This window comes from Acipenser ruthenus, chromosome 3, assembly GCF_902713425.1.
Source record: "Acipenser ruthenus chromosome 3, fAciRut3.2 maternal haplotype, whole genome shotgun sequence".
Lineage (NCBI taxonomy): Eukaryota > Metazoa > Chordata > Actinopteri > Acipenseriformes > Acipenseridae > Acipenser > Acipenser ruthenus.
The window spans coordinates 33,625,198-33,648,042 of NC_081191.1; positions in this window are offsets into that span (position 1 = coordinate 33,625,198).

Sequence of the window (22,845 nt, forward strand, 5' to 3'; positions counted from 1 at the left end):
AGGCAATTTAAGTTATGTAAAAAAGAGGTTATCGATTTTCAAAGAATGAAATAAGTACAGATATTTCTAGTCAACTGTGTTTATTTTGTATTTCTATATACCGATTAATATCATATTTGCTTATGCTGTGACATTCTAATCGATTAAATATGCTTTAATAATACATATCTATTGTCTAGTGCTTTTGATCTTAAAGCATTATTTTTTATTAAACTGGACAGCTTGCTGTCACAAAAACTGTAAACCTCTCAAATGCAAATCGAACCGGCGTTGGTGCAGTAGCTGCCCATCTCCTCCTCGGCCAAGTTCAGTAGTGCCATCTGAGCCTCTCCTCTCAGTGTCGTCCTCGCTCCACTTGCACAGCTTACCTCAGCACGGCTCCTGGCCTGTTCCTCCATTCGGAGGAGCTCTGTCCCGAGTTCCTGGATGTGGTGGGACAATCGTTCGACCTCGCCGCTCGTCTCTCCCTCTCTTAGCCGCTTCTGCTTGACTCTCGGGTGTTCCATCCTTGATCCCTGTTCTAACGCCATTGGAGCGTTTCGCCGGAGGCAACAAATGGAGAAGACCCGCAGCTTTCAGTTTAATTATTTTTATTCTTTTGGACGCTATCTCTGCATCCACTCAGAGACCACTGTTCTGTCCGCTTCGCTGCATGTCAGGAACCACACCACTGAACGGCACTGCAGCCCTCCTTATAGGCTTAGCCCGCCCTCTTATGCAAAAGTAAAACCAGGCTTTGGACACATCCCATTGGCTCTCAGCCACACACCAGGACCAATGGGCACAGACAAACAAACAACAACCAATGAGGGGGAACAGACCAAGGCAGACAAACAAACAGCAGGTTACATGGTACAGGAATACACACACAAAAGCAATGGCGGGGGAGGGAATAGCACACAGTATGCAAACACAGACAGTAAGGAGTACGGTACATAAACACAAATGCATGGATTGCTACAATATGTACATTGACGCGCACAGAGAAATAGGAACACAATTCATTTCAGACACATGTCTGTTTCGCTATGCGGCCGGCGTGAAAGCCTGCATCGTACAGTATTCTAAAAAAAAAAAGAATGTTATGTTGGTGTGAAAGGACCTTTAACCAAGTTTTGTACTTTAAGGTAACATTTAAACTTGCCAGCAGTCAAAAGCAATAGTCTTTATATTATTGGTTTTGGTGTACTATTTAAAAGCTCTTGTGTATGTTGATGTAGCTAAATCTACATTATTTGGTGGTCTTTCCGTGACTTTTCCATTAGACTTCAGTAACAAACATATTTGTAATGGATTTATTTTGGTATAACTATGCACTACGAACCAGTTTGCTATTTTAAACAAGACGTTATTTTAGTATTTTATTTGTAATACATACTAGTCATTTTCTGTAACTTGGGTTGGATCCATTTTTCAGCTATTCAGTTTTATTTTCCTCCTTTTAGTTGGTATGAGTTGCCATTTTGTGAAACAGACTCTTCATTCATTTTTAACTGTGAATATTTTCAGGGGTGTAGTGCTATATTTAGAAGTGAGGAGTCGCTATTGTCTTAACCCCCCCCCCCCTACCATGCCCCCTGCCGTCCCCATTTCCCCATACACTGCAGTTTATCACTCTACAGTAGTTACATAACTTGAATTTGCGAGTCACAACCGTGAATGTATAATGGGTTCCATCTCTAACTTTCACTATGTTAAATAATGCACAGTAATGTTGCGCTGTTTTAGTGGGGGACTATGCAGCAAAATAACATTGCTTCACTTACAAAATTATACACAACCTTCATACAACTTATTAACTTAAACATAAAAAATAAGGATTACATCTTCATTATTATTATTATTATTATTATTATTATTATTATTATTATTATTGTTATTATTATTATTAATAATCCTATGCATAACACTCCCACCCCCCGTCTATAGAATGGTTTTGTCCAGAATCAGCTCCTCTCGCTGTCCTCTTATTGCAGCCGCTTAGAGCGAATGAGACTGACATTTTGAAACAGAAGTGCATCCGTTTGCAAAAAAAGCTGGGAGGCTATTTCCACCGGCCTTGCCCTGCCTAGTCCTCCACCATTCAGCTTTGTTTCTGCCTGTTTCTCTCCCACCTGGACTGTTAACTACCTGCTCTGCAACTACTGTATGACAACCAATCAATTATCTTTCTCTTTCTGTCTTCCTCCCATCCTACCTAAATTACTCCCATTCCCTTCACCCTCTGCTTCCTGTTTAGACCCCATAGGTACATTCCCAGGCTCGGTGTGAGTGAGTCTGTTCTCTTCCCACCCTACCCCTAGGTACTCCTTTTTTCCCCCTTCTGTTTCCTCTGTAGGTGAGAGCACGCAGGATTTCACAAACTCCTCAGGCTCTGTGAGAGCGAGTCCTTCACTCAAATGTCCCTACCCTACCCTCCTTCTCCCCACTGTACCCCCCCCACCATGCTCCTTCCCTTTATTATTATACTCCTCAATAATCTACTCTGTCACCCTCTCCCATCTCTATCCTAATCCTTCCCAACCCTCACTGCTAGTGAACTCTCTCACTATACCAACACAATCAGTATTATTCGCTTCCCATCCCACCTTCACTTGCTTCTAATCCCCTCTTTACTGCTTTTCCCCACATCCTTACCTGAACTCTCCTCCATCATCTCCAAGGCTCACCCTACCTCTTCCCCCCCAGACCCTGTCCCTGCCTCCCTCATACCCCCACTCCTCCCTCTTATCCTCCCTTACCTAGTCTCCCTCTTTAACTCCTCTCTCTCTCTACTGGTATCTTTCCTGCCATTTTCAAATCAGCTACCATCATCCCTCTGTTAAAAAAGCCCTCTCTCGACCCTGCCTGCCCTGCTAATTATCGCCCAATCTCTCTTCTCCCCTATTTCTCTAAGCTCCTTGAGCACCTAGTCCACTCATACCTATCACATTACATTTCCACCAATTCCCTCTACCCCCGATTTCAGTTTGGCTTCTGTCCCTCCCATTCCACTAAGACTGCCCTCCTCAATGTCTAGAATCATCTGGCCAACTCCTCCCATGCTGGCCTCTCCTCAATTCTCATTCACCTCGATCTTTCCTCTGCTTCTGAGTCGATCACCCCATCCTCCTTTCCAACCTCGGCATTTCTGGCATGCCCCTTGGCTGGCTCCAGTTATACCTATCTTCACACACATCTGTTGTTGCTTTCAACAGCCTCACACACACACACACACACACACCCTCCCCTCCCCTCTTACTGTCGGTGTCCCCCCAGGGCTCTGTTCTCGGACCCCTGCTATTCTTCCTGTACACACCACCCCTTGAAGCTCTTATTTCCTCATTTAACTTCCCCCATCATTATTTTGCTGATGACCATAACACGCACCTGCCGTTTCCACCTATTCAACATCTGCAAAATACGCCCCTCCATTTTTTTTCTGCTACTAGACTTCTGGTCCACTCTCCCATCTTCACACACCTCGACTACTGTAACTCCCTCCTCCTTGGCCTCTCGTCCTACGCCTTTGTACCATTACAACAAATTCAAAACGCCTCTGCCCGTGTCATATTTCATCATTTTACCTAAATTCTGCATATAATCTGCAGAAATGTGTGTGTATATATATATATATATATATATATATATATATATATATATATATATATATATATATATATATATAGTGTAAAACGGACTCACCCACTCGGGTTCGTTGCCCCTAGCCCCCTAATAAACACCTAGCTCTTCTGAGCATTAACTACACACGCAGGAACCTAACTATCACAGGACGGCTAAGCCGTTTCCCTGTTCCACAAAAACTTCACCACACAGGTTTGCACTGTACCTTTCTCTCGGGACTGCCGGGAAGCAGAGCACTCCTTTCTGCCTCCTTCCATTCAGCAGCCCCGAGCAGACTGCTTGCTCTCTTTTTAAACCCCCGCACCTGGGCTTAATTTCCAATAGCGCCCAGGTGCGGATGATAATTAACAATAAAACAATTAAACAAAAGTACATTCTCTCGCAGGGAGGTTTTAACCCCCTCCCTGCTGTTTCTCATAACCCGCTATTTTACACATCCCCCCCCTTGTCTTTACAAGACACAGGCCACGAGACGGCCACCTCCTCCCCTAAAACATAACCACCCACCCTCAAGTCCATAAATGTCTTTTCTTGCCCTCTTCCACGGGCAGGCTTGAGGGTGGATCGGTCCACGTCCCGGCTCAGCCAGGTAAGGACCGCGCACCGGCGACAAGGGGATCCAACGGTTCGACAGGGGCGACCGGAGCGTAGACCGTGGCACTGGAGGATGCAGCAGTGGGCAGAGATCTTCCCCTGGGAACCGGCGCAGTGATGTCCGATCACCCAGGGGAAGCGAAGCAGCGAACAGGGGGAGCGACAGCGACGTCTGGCAGCAGCCCAGCGACGTCTGGGTGCTCGGGAAGAGCGGAGCAGGGAACCAGGGGAAAAGCTGTGGCCAGTGCTGCACACTCCTGGGCTCAAGGTCCAGCGCAGGAAGGTCCGGGAAGACCGGCCGGGTGTCCTGGAGCAAGGGGTGAGGGACTGGACGCAGCGGTGCCGGACTGGACCGTAGGGGCGGTGGTCGGGGCTGTGGTGGAGGTATACTTTTCACCTCCCCCCTGGGCTCCGGAAGCGGCGGCTCCTCCCCTCTGGGCTCCGGAAGCGGCGGCTCCTCCCCTCTGGGCTCCGGAAGCGGCGGCTCCTCCCCTCTGGGCTCCGGAAGCGGCGGCTCCTCCTCTCTGGGCTCTGGCAGCGGCGGCTCCTCCCCTCTGGGCTCCGGAAGCGGCAGCTCCTCCTCTCTGGGTTCTGGCAGCGGCGGCTCCTCCCCCTCTGGCTCGGGAGGCTGCGGAGCTCCGCTAGCCTGCTCCCATTCTTGGAGCAGCAGCTCCAATTCTGTTGGCTCCCTTCTCTTCACTGGGGCCAACCCCATCTCTCTCTCCCATCTCTCCAGCTGCTCTCTCTGAGCAACAGCATTTCTATTGATCTGCTTGATCAAGTCCCATAAATCCATATTTCTCTGGGTCGTAGGGGCGCCCACACTCTCTGCCACCAAATGTAAAACGGACTCACCCACTCGGGTTCGTTGCCCCTTTAAGAATGCGACCCAGACACGAGAAATTGATTTTTTCCAGCGCTCACGCGCTATTTTTTAATAATCACAAAAGTAAATAAAACAAAGTACACAAAATAAACACCTAGCTCTTCTGAGCATTAACTACACATGCAGGAACCTAACTATCACAGGACGGCTAAGCCGTTTCCCTGTTCCACAAAAACTTCACCACACAGGTTTGCACTGTACCTTTCTCTCGGGACTGCCGGGAAGCAGAGCACTCCTTTCTGCCTCCTTCCATTCAGCAGCCCCGAGCAGACTGCTTGCTCTCTTTTAAACCCCCGCACCTGGGCTTAATTTCCAATAGCGCCCAGGTGCGGATGATAATTAACAATAAAACAATTAAACAAAAGTACATTCTCTCGCAGGGAGGTTTTAACCCCCTCCCTGCTGTTTCTCATAACCCGCTATTTTACAATATATATATATATATATATATATATATATATATATATATATATATATATATATATATATATATATATATATGATTTTATGTAAAAGATTAAATGCACATATTTGCTGTTTATTATACTTCTGTCACAAAAATGTGCATTTATCCATAATGTTGAAATCTTAAATTGTAAAATACTTAGTAAAAGTAAAGATTTTTGTCACATTTAGGGTAATAATAATAATAATAATAATAATAATAATAATAATAATAATAATAATGTGTATTCTTACCTGTTTGAATTTTTGCTTTTCTGTTGATGTGCCTCTGAGATTTCATGTGTTCAAACACTGTCTGCTTCTGAAGGTAATCGATTGAGTGCTGACATAATGTACAAAAAAGCACACCCTGTCTTCATAGAAATCACCAGGAAATTGTTGAGCACGATCCCGTGCACTAATTATGGTTGAAATGTATTTTTTCTTGGCATCATCACTGTTTTGCTTCTTGTTTTTGTGTGATTTTAGCATTTGTCTCTTTTTTAATAACTACTCAATACGGGTAGCTATCAATACTGTATTTCAAATCAATTTAATGTGCGCTGATCGTGTGACTGGAAATGCAACTGTCATAGCAACGAATATGAATCCAGGTGTAGTTAATTTACATGAATCTACTGTTTTTAAGGACTATGTAGTGCATGATTATGCTAGTACTTTTGACACTGTAGGCAATACTTTATTTTGCGCATCATTTGAATGCATTGAATTCCATGGGAATTCTACTTTTTTTTACATTTTCTTGAGTGAATTCCGCGCATTTTTGTCAAAAATCATCTGGCCGGTATTCCGTCTGGCCCTGGTTATGACCCTGCTTGCCCCTACCCTGACCTAGCCTTTGGCCCTCTGCGCTCCTAAAGCAACAAATTTGTATCTCACCACCCTTGCCCAATAAACTTATCCTCTTTCTTCACCCACTTTTCTTGATTTGTGCTGTTTTTGGCTTTACCTGTTAAGTGTAACGTCCCGGCTTAATAAACCACTGCATTTGAGAACCTGAAAAACATGTGAATCTGCATTCATTTCCACGCATCGCTACAGTATTTATTTATTTATTTATCTATTTCTTAATTTGTGTATTTATTGAAATAGTTGTATTTTGTACAGTGGACTATTGTATCAAAATAATGGAATTTCTTCAAATGCCATGAAGACAATGCATAATATTAAACAATATGACATCACATTCGTAACCTACTTTCATGGTGTATAATGCACTGTATGTAAAAGCTTAGCGCTCGGTTGAGCTTTTTTTTCTTCTGATCTTTAATTATAAAATGTAAAGCCCTATGAGTCAACAGCACATGATTTTTAATGTTTATAAGATGTGAAGCACGGCCTCACAGGACTCTGTCTTATGGCTCTGCTGTTGCTTGGCATAGGCTGAAGCAACTGTGCATGTCTTAAATGATCTGATCAGATGTCAATTCAAACTTTATTAATTGTCACTGCATATTATGGCAAATAATGTAGGATAGCCTTTGTTCTAGTCTACCAAAATCTTTATTTTATTACTCACCTACATCATCTTGTGACAAAGCCATACGTGCACTTGATATGTGTTAAACAATACCCAGTATCATATCACTTTACTTCTAAAAGATCTCAGCTCCTAAAAAATTGCAGAGTTCAAGTTACTTATAAGAACATAAGAAAGTTTACAAATGAGAGGAGGCCATTTAGCCCATCTTGCTCGTTTGGTTGTTAGTAGCTTATTGATCCCAGAATCTCATCAAGCAGCTTCTTGAAGGATCCCAGGGTGTCAGCTTCAACAACATTACTAGAGAGTTGGTTCCAGACCCTCACAATTCTCTGTGTAAAAAAGTGCCTCCTATTTTCTGTTCTGAATGTCCCTTTATCTAATCTCCATTTGTGACCCCTGGTAATTGTTTCTTTTTTCAGGTCAAAGAAGTCCCCTGGGTTGACATTTTCTATACCTTTTAGGATTTTGAATGTTTGAATCAGATCACCGCGTAGTCTTCTTTGTTCAAGACTGAATAGATTCAAATCTTTTAGCCTGTCTGCATACGACATGGCTTTTAAACCTGGGATAATTCTGGTCGCTCTTCTTTGCACTCTTTCTAGAGCAGCAATATCCTTTTTGTAACGAGGTGACCAGAACTGAACACAATATTCTAGGTGAGGTCTTACTAATGCGTTGTAAAGTTTTAACATTACTTCCCTTGATTTAAATTCAACACTTCTCACAATATATCCTAGCATCTTGTTGGCCTTTTTTTATAGCTTCCCCACATTGTCTAGATGAAGACATTTCTGAGTAAACATAAACTCCTAGGTCTTTTTCATAGATTCCTTCTTCAATTTCAGTATCTCCCATATGATATTTATAATGCACATTTTTATTGCCTGCGTGCAGTACTTTACATTTTTCTCTATTAAATGTCATTTGCCATGTGTCTACCCAGTTCTGAATGCTGTCTAGATCATTTTGAATGACCTTTGCTGCTGCAACAGTGTTTACCACTCCTCCTATTTTTGTGTCGTCTGCAAATGTAACAAGTTTGCTTACTATACCAGAATCTAAATCATTAATGCAGATTAGGAATAGCAGAGGACCTAATACTGATCCCTGTGGTACACCACTGGTTACCTCGCTCCATTTTGAGGTTTCTCCTCTAATCAGTACATTCTGTTTTCTACATGTTAACCACTCCCTAATCCATGTGCATGCATTTCCTTGAATCCCTACTGCGTCCAGTTTGAGAATTAATCTTTTATGTTGCAAGCAGGTTAGTTAAAATCAAGCAGGTTAGTTAGACACAATCTCCCTTTCCTAAAACCATGCTGACTGTCTCCCAGGATATTGTTCCCATATAGGTAATTAATGTTATAATGTTATTGCTTGTATTGTAACGCTTGAAATGTTTTTGCTTACGATTGTAAGTCGCCCTGGATAAGGGCGTCTGCTAAGAAATAAATAATAATAATAATAATATAGCTAATTTGAAATCTGTAACTGTTTAAGAGTAAAAACAAACAAATAAAAAGGTCTACTTAAGCAAATTATTAGTTTAATTAAGGGTTTAGTTAAGTAATTGAGAACTCAGTTGGCATGAAAACTAGGCCAGGACCAGGGTTGGGAAGCCCTGTGCTAGAGGACAACAGCAGGAACGTGCATGTGCAAAACTGACTTTTGTTTGTGAAAGCCTGGGAAAAAGACAGAGCTTTTAATTTAGTTTGCTCGTTTTAGTTGGCTTTTTATGCTGTTTTGTTTAGAAAAAAGAATAAGGTGGACGCGAGTGACACAAACGGGGTGAATTTGGTATCTACATCAAAAGCGAAAATTTTAGCAGAAACTGTCTTGTGACCCTGTCCTTATCTCTCCTGCTGCTGTCCCACACAATCCCATACAAGACAGAGGCGGCCCATTCACAAAACCACTCATGCAGAACATAGACTACAGAACAAGCAAGTGAAGCCAACACACACCAAAGACAGAACAAAGTCACCACACCCCCAGGAGAGAGAGAAATGGCAGGCGAAGTCACCACACACCCAAAAGACAGAGGGGTCCCGCTGACAAGGGGAAGAGGTAAAACACACACAATCACATTCACAGTAACACAATGCACTACACCCCCAGCATCCACAAAACAGTACATAAACAACTATTTACATAATTTCCCCTTCTCGTCCACCTTCTCCCACAGTCGCAACAGTCCATACTGCATTAAAGCTGTTGGAGGTGGGGCTTATCCTGGAACTGGGTTTGGGGCAGGGACTGGGAGTGAACCTGGGGCTGTGCCTGGAAATAGGGCTGAAGGTGATCCTGGATGTAGTTTTGTGAGTGGGTTGGGAACTGACTTTACTTCTGATTGGTCTGTTTTACTCTAGTCACTCATGACAGGCGGGAAAAATAGAACACGTTTCTATTCCCGTGGAGTAGCTCACATCGCTCGCAGTCGGTTTAGACACACCCCTAGATTCCAGCCATTCAAAATGAACTGCTCGCATTGCTCGCTTCCAGTGTAGATTCAGCTTAACTGTTCTAATGTTCTGATGGAGGAGCCATGGACCCGTGTAGAAGAGATCCATGCAGTGTTGTGGTGTTATAGTTAAGCTAATATATGGTGGAGACCTGATTTTTGGCTTTTTATTAGCTCTCTGTTCTTCACTCTTGTAGGGCCGTTCCCCTTGCATTTATTGGTTTTAATTGAACTTCAGTTTTTTTTCTGTTCTATGCTGTGCTATTATTTTGTATATTACTTGCAGATCTCTTTCGGATTGTTTGAAATGATTGTATCTTATATTGATCATTTCTTGTTTTGTTCTCCCCCTGTCCTTGCTATTTAATTTTATAAATACAATAACCTGAACATAAAGATTTTTTTCGATTTAAGTCTTACGGTTACCTGTGTGTGTCTGTTCTGTTTGAGACCAACTGCCCAATTGAAAGAACTTGTATGCAGGGTTTTGGATTTTTACTAGTTGCTAATTTAAATTTAATTTATTAGGAGGACTCTGACCTTCTCAATCTTTTTGGAGTGGCGTAGTCTAAAATTATCTTTCAGTTCCTTGGAAGTGTCACCGGGAGTGATTTTTCTCTCTCCTCATTCTACTAACAGGGTATTACACAAACACATAAAATGCCAACACACCAAGTGTAATTTATTGTTACTTCACTTAGACTTTCCTTATACAGATATATACTGCAGTCCACCACATGTTGGGACAGATAACAAATTAGTCCAGCCAACCATAACCTGAAGCAAAAGTTGATTTAAGCAACAATATATCACATGTATTGTATCAATCATATTCAACCCTTTTGGCAGACTATGAAAAGCTAAGTTGTGCTTTTGGTTATATAGCAATATCCATATGTGGTAGAGATGGCTGCAGGGGTGACGTCAGACGAGGGAAATGAAACAAAAACACAGGTACTACGGGGCGAAACTGAGGCTCTGTGGCACTCAGTGCTTTTATTTATAAACAAAAATAAAGATTTAAACAAAACACAAAAGAAAGGGGCACAGTGGCTAAAGTAAGACAAACACAAACTATACTTGATGGTTTGCAAAAACAAGTATCTTTCGATCTTGTAATCTGGTAGCATTCACTCTCTCTTTCTCTATAGTTCTCTTTCTCCTAAACTCTTCTAAACAATGAGCCCGGAGTGGGTCTTTTATATTTTGTGGCTGGAGCCTTAATTACCCATTAAACAATAACCTTATTAAGGCTCCAGCCACATTCCCCCATCCACACCAGCTACACTTTATAAGACCAGCTTTTCGCCGGTCTCAAATAATACATAATAATGACAGACGCTTTCGTCCGCCCGTACACAAACACAACATAATATAATAATAATACAAATGAAAACATAATCATACATAAAATAAATATCCACAATGGGTGGGCACCCCATCACACCATACCACAGAACAAAAATACTGTATCACAAGAAATATAATTTAAGGTAACTATCACAAATCATTTGGTATTAAACAATGCAGTCTAAACTTAGCCTTTTTGTGTTACTTAAGCTGCCTCCATAGGAAAGCTCTGAGCTATTATTTCCTGACAACAGATTTTATGCAAGGATTTTACAGTTGTGTCTTACAATAGCAGTGGAGTTTAATTGGGTGATTGAGCCCTAAGGCTTCTTATTTTGTTGGCAGACCCTATGTTTCTTTGTACATATACAGTACTTTAACATGCATGAACAAAGTTGGCATGAAACAAATTTGACTGATTCCTATAGGTCAGCAAAAGCTTTCCTGGAAATACTTAGCACAAGGCAAACATTGTTTTGTATAACATGCATGTAGAGAATAAAACCAGACCCTGATTTCAGTCATAAAGCTTCAGGCTACAAATGGTGTCAGGCCACTGCCAATTACCACATGTATTTTGCAATGCAGATGGAAGACTCTAAATAGCTGTACTCATACAATTTTGCACAGGCTGGGAATTAGTTTTTAAAATCTCTAGGCAGGGAAACTTGGAAGCTTGTGCCTGTAGGCACAAAAATAAATGTGTCAATGCCACTTTCAAGCCTTTTTTTTCTTGGTATCATCTGCATTCATTAAACTGTGAAGCTCTTTGTAAATAAATAAAATAATGTTTTTTGCACTGAAAAGTGGACTAAAAGAGTCCATTTACATTAATTTTTACTCACACAAATATGTAAGTGGAGAACAGTAATCTGTAATATGGAGCAGCTGGCAATGATTAAGCAAGACATGTTGGCAAGGGGTTCTGGATGGATATGTGACCATTCCGCAATCTGGTTCCAAACATTCCCTCAAGGAAGGGCAGGAAATCTGCAGCGAAGTCTGTTTTCCTGTCCTGTACGGTCACTAGCAGGGTGGGCAAATATGGCCCTTCCAGTCCAAGTCTGTCTTACCCATATATCTATATCTAGACATTTTTAACTAGTACACTACATGTATCAGAAAGGATCAAGTGTGCTCCATAGCATGGTTTAACAGGCTTTACATTTACATATGTGAATCAAATGACCACCCAAGGGATTTATATTAAGTTAGCAAAAGATCAAGAAAAGTATTGTAGAACAGTCTGCTTAGAAATGTTTTCACATAGAGCTATTTAATTATACATAGCTGTTAAATGGAAGTGCATTAAAATGCAGTTACATGTATGTCAATGAAATGGTCCTAACCAACTGGATTGGCAGACAGTTGGGCATATATCTAAACAAAACTTTATGATCACTAAGTTAGATGCACTGTTCAGGTTTTATTAGAGATAATTGCCTTGAACACTGAATACCCTGGGGGTTCAAAAAGGTATTTCTTCTTTTAAATCCTGGGCTTATGAGGTAGATTAAAGGGGAATTATTCATATTTTCATTTGTACTTACTTATTTGAAGATATTTACATGGGGTTACCCCCTGCTGGGTTGTTGGGTGATGGGTGTTGATGTTTTGGCACTGAGCTGAATGTGCTTCTTAGTATTATTATTTGTTTATTTAGCAGACGCTTTTATCCAAGGCGACTTACAGAGACTAGGGTGTGTGAACTATGCATCAGCTGCAGAGTCACTGCAGTCACTGGACAACATCAATAACGTTCAATATTCCTGATTCAAAACTGCTCTGTGACATAAACTGGCCACATTCGATTACCAGGCAACTACATCAGAGTTCTAGTGTACTCTTCTGCATTTCCTTGTAAGGGTGTGAGAACTGGCTCCTAAACATGTAAATGAGGGACCTGATAAATTACCTGCTCTGAAAGGAATTACTTATAACCACAGAATTTGCATAATATTTAATTTTATCATCCCATGATACTCTATGTGTTCTTAATCATCGTGTATTACTGTTACTGTTCCTGTACTAATATATATTTTGCTTATTTTACCAGCACATTTTACAATTGCCATTGTCTCTGAGCAAGTCTGAGCAATTTGTGTAAGGTAGCCATGGTAAAAACAACTACACAAGCATCAATTGCAGTGTGCACTGGTAATTTAGTTATTTTTCCATTGAAAATCTTTAACAAACTTGTCTTTGTTCAGGCTTGCTTTGAGATTTATACCAAAAGTAAAATATGATTTTATTAAACATGCCAAATAGCCAGTGCAGAAACAGTAATAAATCAAATACATTATGATAGGATTAGGTTTTTTTTGTTGTTGTTTGTCCATTGCAAAAAAAAAAGAGAGAAAGAATTTGTTTAGGCAGCTGGGAGGCAATCCAAACTTTTAAACGCAACCTGATCCATGGTAGAACCTTGAAGTTAACATACTGACATGCTGTGCTTCATCTCCAATCAGCTGCAAAAAAATACAATAGAACATGCAAACTAGTATCACTAAATATCAAGTTTATTATAAATTGACGGGACAGGACAAAAGGCTGCATGGAGGAAGAACCTCAGGAACTGTGAATAAGAGAGAAGTGCGTTGTGACTTAGGAAAGAGTATAGGGTTTCACCTTGGCTCAAGGAGAGCTGCCCTTGTGGAGGTGAGACCGAACCAATCAGCCTCCAAGGCTGGGAAGCAACCCTTATTTCCCCCAAGGGGAATCTAGAGAGTAGAGAACGGGAAAACAAAAGAGAGTTAGGATAGATTTGGCCAGGGGTCCCCTGTGGCTCGTCGATAACTTTCCTGACGGAGGACAAGTCTTAGGAAATGAGCTTCACTTGCAGCAGTATACAGATTATTTGCATTTTACAGTCATCACATCTGGCAGCCCAACAAGCCTCTTAGTCATATTAACCGCCCAGGTGTTAGCATTCCTCTTCATTTAAGCTCCCAGTTTCTGTGGTTTCTGTGTTTGTTTAAGGAGAGTGTGCAGCATGTGAAGAGACCTGTGTGGTCAGACAGAAAAGCAAGGCACTGTGTGAATATTGTGTGATTTAACCGGTAACCGGCTTAGGTGTCCGGTTCTATAGTTAGACTTTTATTTTGTTACAGAGTTTGTTTTGTGTAAAAGTTTTGTTTAAGCCTTTTATTTGTTAATAAAGGTCCACAGGAAAGTGCTGAACTACAGTCTGGGTCAACTATTTAAAGGATGCCAACCAGTCTTGGCAGGGGGCTATATCACAATATATATTACTTACATCACAACCTTCACGTGAAATCGCAATAAATTAAAGTACAGAAATACATAATTTACAAATTGTTCTCACGCCTGGAATTCACACCCCTGCCACCTGCTGGTTTCCACCAATATATTTGCATTTTATCTTCAAAAATCAGCACACCTTCATTATAATGCATCTTGGGGATGACTATAGAGAGATCACTTGTTAACACCTGTTACACATCATTCGGGGATCAAATAAACACTTTAGAAAAGAAGAGAAATTGCATCAAAGCTACAAATGTACGTAAAGTGCTAACTGCATCATTAGTACATGGCACAATGTTCAAAGCCACAGGGTAATCATGTGAAATGAGAACTGGTAAGATCTTAACATCATTTCCCCTGCCCTTTTATTTAGTCGTACTTGTAAGTCCTAACATTTTCCTTTTTTCTTTTCTTTCTTAATTAACACTCTCGCTCCTCCTGTACCTGTCTGTTTTCACCTCCCTCTCGGTATCACCCTCTCCCATAGCCATTTGTTCTTCCTCTCCTCTACTGCTCCCTACCATGACTAACTTTAATATCCCTGTAATCCTCTCCTCTCATTCCTGTCCTCTGGCTTCTCTGTGACGCTGCAAATCTAACTCCTCTAACCAGATCTCCCTGCCCCTGCCTCTCCCTCTTTCCTCTGCTCACCCAGCACACTTCAGCGAAACTGCTCTTCTCTCCATCACTAACTCTCTACTCTGTGCCCGTGCCGTCTCCCTCTCCTCTGTCCTAATTCTCCTCGACCTCTCTGCTGCCTTTGACACAGTCGACCACTCTATTCTCCTGTCCTCCCTCACTGACCTGGGACTCTCCGGCACTGCTCTTGTCTGGTTCTCCTCCTACCTCTCCAATCACATATACCAGGTGTCCTGGCGTGGCTCACCCTGTGCCTCTTGCTCTCTTTCTACAAGTGTCTCCCAAGGCTCAGTCCTGGGACCCTTCCTGTTTTCTCTCTACACCTGCTCCCTGGGTCCCCTCATCTCCTCCCATGGCTTCTCGTATCATTTATATGCTGATGATGCCCAGATCTTCCTCCCCTTTCCCCCCTCTGACTCCCACATCTCCTCCTGTATCTCTACCTGTCTGTCGGCCATCTCCTCCTGGATGCACTCGCATCATCTTAAACTCAACCTCTCCAAATCAGGCCTCTTTCCCCCCCTCCTTCCTCCCCCATCACTGATCTCTCTATCTCTATTTCTCCTGAATCCACCACCGTCTCTCCCTACTTATCCACCAAGAACCTCGGTGTCACCCTCAGCAGAATTCGCCCTTTCCTCACAGACTACTCCACAAAGCTTCTAGTTCTGGCCCTGGTACTGTCCTGCCTTGACTACTGCAACTCCCTCCTGGCCGACCTCCCTGCTTCCGCTATCCATCCACTCCAACACATCAAAGACTCTGCTGCTCGCTTTGTCTTTTCCCTTTCTCATTTCTCCCACTCTAATCCTCTGCTCCGCTCCCTCCACTGTCTCCCTATCACCGCTCGCATCCAATTCAAAACTCTTGTACTCACCTATCGCTGTCCCGACCTTTCTGCCCCCTCCTACCTCCAGACTATTATTTCTCCCTACACCCCCTTTCACCCCCTCCGCTCCTCTGCCACCGACAGATTAGCTGTACCACCCCTCTGCTACCCCACTTCCAGAGCCCGCTCCTTCTCCACCTTTGCCCCTCAGTGGTGGAACGACCTACTCACGGATATCAGGACTGCTCAGTCCTACGTAGTTATATTCTGTACCACATTTTGAAGTTACATTAATGGAATTAACCACAATGGGGGTTGTTTTCAAAAGAGATCCGCTGGAGGATCGCATTATTTTGACCATTTTTTCTGCACCCCTGTTTTTCCCATCGATTCAGTATTTTCTAAAGCTGTGCTAGTTTGGTTCATTAGTTATTCTGACGGTTTCTTTTGGTGGAATACGTACTGATCTAAGAATCCATTTCTATTTTCTAATGTAAACTTCCATCAGTTAGCTTTCTGCCTGCTTCAGTATGGTCAATACGACTATCCGCCAATAAAAAACAGAGTGACAGCAAGTCAGACCGAGTCTCCCTGGCATTCAACGTGGACCCTATTTTAGAAGCAGCTGTGTGTGTGTGCGCCTGTGTGTGTGTGTATTACGATCCCAATCTGAAATACAATCCCATTGCAATTAATGCACACAATTCACTTGACCTCAAGCCGATCTGAAGAAGATCCGACCATCCCTTTGTGTAAAGGGAGACTAATTTGAATTATTCTCCAGGGTAGCCCCAAATGTGTCAAACTATAAGCTACTTTGGAAAATTACAAAATTAAAAAAAAACTAAAAAACAAACAAAAAAAAAAAAAACGTTAATGCAACAGTGCTGAATTTGGCTTCTTATTCGGCTAGCTTCTTATTCGCATCCCAGCTTCTTATTCACTAATATACACAAATGTAACTAAAATTGAATAAGTAACTGGGGTATTTCAGGGGATAGATCGCCTCGGGCTGCTCATTTCAAAGTTAATGCAAACACAGGGGAACCCCTCCACATCATCCATATGTATTTATCCCCATTTCCCCATTTAATACAGCATACTCACACAGACCTAAACAAGTAAAAGTCTATTTAACAAACCATTCTGGAGGAAACTATAAGGTCTATAAATATACAACAGAACTCAAATGTTATTTAAGGGTAGTGATTGATGTTCAACAATGACACAGTGTACACACTGCTTTGCACTTCAGCTATATGTTGGGCTTACCTTAAAGTAGGAATAGACCTTAAAGTAGAAATAAAAACTTCAACAAGGAAAACATGCTTTCTGTACAGTGTAGAATAAAGTAGTAAACTTGGACAGGTGACTTTACAACAGAATGGTTTGTTAACTTCTGGATACCTACTTTGAAATGTTGCACTAAACCTGAAGTCAATATTGCTATGTGTGCCATGTTTGCCCGCTGTTGTACCAAATTCTGTTTTGGACCTTGATAAATACTTCTGGGTGACATAGAGGGGTTCTCCCTGTGGCTGTATTAGCTTTGAAATGAGCAGAACCTGAAATACCCCAGGGCCCAGTTACTTATTCAATTTTAGTTACATATGTGCATATCAGTGAAGAAGCTGTGATGCAAATAAGAAACCAACTTCAGCATTGTGTTAATGTGGTAATAAATAGGCTACGTTGCAGACATACAGCATGCTTTCAAATAAAATTACCAAACCATCCACCTAATATAAAAATGGTATTTGAGTAGAATGTGCACCCTGGAAAAAAATTCAACCTAGTCCCACTTTGACACAAAAGGGTGGCCAGATCTTGTATTTGTTCTTATCCAGGTCGGCTTTGAGTAAAGTAAATTGTCTGCACAAGCCGAATAAGATTTTGGCTTTCTAAAAATGTCAATGAACAGTTAATTAAACAAGTGATTTGTAAGACTGAATGGAAATAAGAATGTGACTTTGTGTTTGCATTTGTGTTTTGACTCATTGAACCGGAAGTATTATTTTGGTGGATAAAACCGCTTAAATGCTCATTACTTAGTCATTTAGAACTAACTGCAGAAAATTATGCATGAGATGTGATCTGCTGGCAGATAAAACGGATGATCACGTTAGAAAATAGGTGGATATTTTTTAACAGATTAACAGGTGGAAAAATTCTTGCCATTTCCACTGAAAATATATATATTTTGCAGAGGTTACTAAATACACTTTTGCCTAGTACATTTTTCCTAATAAGCTAATAAAATTGTAGTTGGTTTTGATTCTTCTTTTATTGATTGTGTTTTATTGTTCAATAAGTGTATAGCTTACAGAGATATGTAAATAAAAAAACATGTATTGGTGATTTAATTTGGGGTGTTATTGTATACCTTTTTAAAACAATGAGAAGTTTTATTAAACATACCACCAGTTTTAAACACAATGTCATTTGTGAGTGGCAAAGAATAGAACAGTATTCTGGTATGTTTTTTGTTGGATAATACACATTCCGACAGTGTTTTAGTGTCATGCCAAAGGCAAACATTTCTTGACTTGAAAAATGATAAACTTTAGTCACTGACAAAACATGTATTATCCAATTTAAAATCTTAGCTTGAAGTTTTCCTTTATGCCTTTTGTCGTTTTACAATCATGTCATATTAGAATGTTTGCCAATATAAATTAACCTGACGTTTTTGAGAACCTCGGTTGTGGAAATCTATTCCAGTTAATATAATGTATAAATGGGTAATTGTATGTAAAATAATGTGATATCTGTATAACCAGGCAGTCAGCATGGTTTTAGGAAAGGGAGATTGTGTCTAACTAACATGCTTGACTTTTTTGAGGATGCAACATTGACAATGGAAAACTGCAAAGCATATGACATGGTTTATTTAGATTTCCAGAAAGCTTTTGACAAAGTCCCACATAAAAGGTGAATTCTCTAACTGAACGCAGTAGGGATTCAAGGAAATGTATGCACATGGATTAGGGAGTGGTTAACATGTAGAAAACAGAAAGTACTGATTAGAGGAGAAACCTCAAAATGGAGTGAGGTAACCACTGGATTACCACATGGATCAGTATTAGGTCATCTGCTATTCCTAATCTACATTAATGACTTTGATTCTGGTATAGAAAGCAAACTTGTTAAATTTGCAGACGACACAAAAATAGGAGTGGTAAACACTGTTGCAGGAGCAAAGGTCATCCAAAATGATCTAGACAGCATTCAGAACTGGGCAGACACATTGCAAATGACATTTAATAGAGAAAAGTGTAAGGTATTGCACGCAGGCAATAAAAATTTATGTTGATGTTTATGTTGACTCAAAAATGTCTTCATCTAGATAATGTTGGGAAGCTATAAAAAAGGCCAACAAGATGCTCGGATATATAGTGAAAAGTGTTGAATTTAATGTTAAAACTTTACAATGCATTAGTAAGACCTCACCTAGAATATTGTGTTTAGTTCTGGTCACCTCGTTACAAAAAGGATATTGCTGCTCTAGAAAGAGTGCAAAGAAGAGCGACCAGAATTATTCCGGGTTTAAAAGGCAAGTCATATGCAGACAGGCTTAAAGAATTGAATTGATTCAGTCTTGAACAAAGAAGACTACGCGGCGATCTGTTTCAAGCATTCAAAATTCTAAAAGGTATTGACAATGTCGACCAAAGGGACATTTTCCACATGAAAGGGGTTACAAATGGAGATTAGATAAAGGAGCATTCTTACACAGAGAATTGTAAGGGTCTGGAACCAACTCCCCTGTAATGTTGGTGAAGATGACACCCTGGGATCCTTCAAGAAGCTGCTTGATGAGATTCTGAGATCAATAAGCTACAAATAACCAAATGAGCAAGATGGGCTGAATGGCCTCCTCTTGTTAAGTCTTTATATACCCATTACCTGTCGTTCTTCTTAAAAGATTTAATTGGTATCTAATGTGTAAACGGTAACACCCCTTCTATGAGTAAGTAAAAGAGAAGCAAGTATATGAGTGAAGCATCCAAACCTGATCATCAGTTCAGCCAATTACAGATAGGTGACAGCATGGAAGCATTTATGACTTTGACAAATTGTTGCAGCACCTGGGCAGTGATTTATCAAGCTCCGGGGAAATGCCTTTGAGGGTGTTTTGAGCTGCAGCTTGGTTTTCCATAAGAAAAGGATGCCTTCATAGGGAGAAGGAATGACTTTTAGGTAAAATTATTGATAGCATTCTTGACCACAACTCATTTTGACAAATCGGTACTCGGGATATTAGGATAGTTTGACTGTGTCTAACATTGCTTCATACTTCTCATTTGTTAACCTCCCACCTGCAAGTCTATGTAGGATATCTGATGGAAAGATAAGCGCAGATGGCAAAGATACATGTTGTAGGAATTTTGAGAAATAGTCTTAAAATAGACCAGAATAGAATAGAGCTATTCAAACTTTTAGGCTTTGTGTCCCCATATTACAATTTTGCCCTATAATGTTGTCAGCCAAAGCTAAAGAAATATTAGGCCTTTAATTAACATGTTGACAAAAAATGAAACACATTTGGAAAACAAATTCTATGGAAACAAATTAATGTATTGTTGTTTTCAACTTGTCACCTTAAGGAGTTGTTGTCATTCTGTTTGGGTTTCCCTACTGTGGCCCTGCTAGTAATGTCTCCCTACGACCTCCAGGAGATGCCACATCTGGCAACCCTCTCTGCCTTTGGCACGGTTTAAGGAACTAGAGCGCCCATTTTGAAAAAAGCTTTGAAACAGCCTTTAAAGTAATAAGTGGAAAAAGTTGTCAGGATGTTAACAATGAAAAGAAAAATAACAGGTACATTATTTAAACAGTTATAGCAACACGTAGGAACATATAACACTATATTTTTTGGAACCCCGCTATTTACTTTTTAATAACGGGTATAAAGATGTTGCTTGAAGATTTAAATTCCTGGTCAGACCTTATATTTATATTTCTGGCAATACTGGGTGATTTAAATGCCTGTTGATTCCATACCTTAGGCCAGTAAAACTAGAAATTATATACTGTTCCCCTTTGACATTTCCAACAATCCCACAAAAATAACAGAGAACATCATTGAGGTACATACTATCGATGGATTTTAAATGTACAGATTATATTTATATTTTTGTATGTTATCCTGCAAGGTATAGTACATAGAGTAATGGTAAATACTGTACACCTTGGGGTGGTGTATGGATATCAATATGATGACTTCATGAGATTCAACAAGTGCAGTCATGAAGGGATTTTTACATGGGTCTTGGCCAATCGGTGGGCTGGGTTTGCCCCAGCCATTAAAAAACACAAAGTAAGGAAGTGCAATTGTTTTATAATAACTGCAAATTGTATATGTATCTGCAACCACTACTACATTTTGTTGGCAGAGATGAAAATCCAATTGGAAATTGCTGCAGAAGTAAGACGTAATGGGCATGCAACTTTAAATATTGGTTTAAGAACAGTGTTTTTATAGCCCTTGCTTGTTAATTTAACCAATGAAGCTGTTTTAGAGATGGTTAGGAAGTTAATTCTTAGTTTTAAAATCAAGTAAACCAAAGAGAATGTTTATAACAACAGTTTTGTGAATAAGGCCCCCTTTTTCTATCAACAGACAATATTTTGAATATAAATGATGCCCAATGATTGCTGTATGTATAAAATGTTTGTTACAAATATATACATACATACATAAATAAATAAATAATAGAAAAATCTAGCTGTAAACACTTAGGGATAGGTGCACTAAAGTGTTGCGCCTGTCACAATATTCGTAAACCAAACGAGTTGAAAATGAGTCGGAAGTCTTGGGTGAAATGTACTAAACAAATGCAATGCTGTTTGCAACTTTCTAGGGAATGCTTTGCGGCACCAATTTCTGTTTGTGGTTCAAGCGTAGATGAATATGTAATTATAGGTGTTCCTGCACAAATTCACTAAAAGGAGGTGGAGATAGTGCAAATGAGGGTTCCCAAATATTATAATGAGATGTATGAAAGCTGCATCACTTACAATTGCATCAATTTGTTAAGAACTTTTGAAAGCATGTTTTAAACAGTCACAATTGTGTTGGCATTTCCCAGTCCGCTTTTTTTCGTGCGTTGCCAGTTCTGTCCAATGCATTTTTGAGGCGAACAGCCAAATACTTATTTTTCCCTAAAAGCAGGGTGTACTTACAAGCCTTGAAAACAAATTTCTATGACATTTCTGGTTTCCCCAATGTGTTGGGAGCAATAAACTGCACACTAATGCCACTAACCCCTCCAGCTCATTCTGAACATATGTATAGGAATAGGAAACACTCCTATTCTATTAATGTGCAGGTGGTTTATAATTGTACACAAGTTAGCACTGCACCCCTGACTAACTTAAATAAAAACTGACATTATACATTTGGCTTATAGGCTACTAATGATAATACGAATTGGTGGTATAATGCAAAATGTGTTGTTGGTCCTTTGAAATTCGTATTAATGAGAATTGACAGTCCTCCTGTAAGTACACAGTGTAACAATTTTTTTATTTTTTTTGGTTCCTGGGTAGTAAGTGTTATTTCCTAATTGCTTATGCCTCAAAAGTATAGAAAATGACTATTATTCCCCACAAACTTTGCTTTTGTGACCAGGACAGTGATATTTTGAAATTTACCTATTTCCAATGAGAAAACGGGCGAATTTGTGTCTTTTCGTTCACATAAAGTCAGAAAAAAACAACATATGAATCCAAATTAACATGTATTTATACTAAAGTAATACAAAAATGACTACAAAAGATTTAGAAGTGAGTAGTTTTTCGAGATTTACAATTATACCTTAAATCACTTTCACGAATCAGCCCCCAAATGTAGTCCCCCATCATGTTCTCGTTATACTGTCCTTGGTAGCGGCGTTCAAAGTCCAGTATATCCTGGTGGAAGCGCTCGCCTTGCTCCTCCGAGTACGCTCCCACGTTCTCCTTGAATTTATCAAGATGAGCATCAAGGATATGGACTTTGAGGGACATCCTACAGCCCATTGTGCCGTAGTTCTTCACCAGAGTCTCAACCAGCTCCACATAGTTTTCGGCCTTGTGATTGCCCAGGAAGCCCTGAACCACTGCGACAAAGCTGTTCCAAGCCGCTTTCTCCTTACTAGTGAGCTTCTTGGGGAATTTATTGCACTCCAGGACCTTCTTTATCTGTGGTCCGACGAAGACACCGGCTTTGACCTTTGCCTCAGACAGCTTAGGGAAGAAAT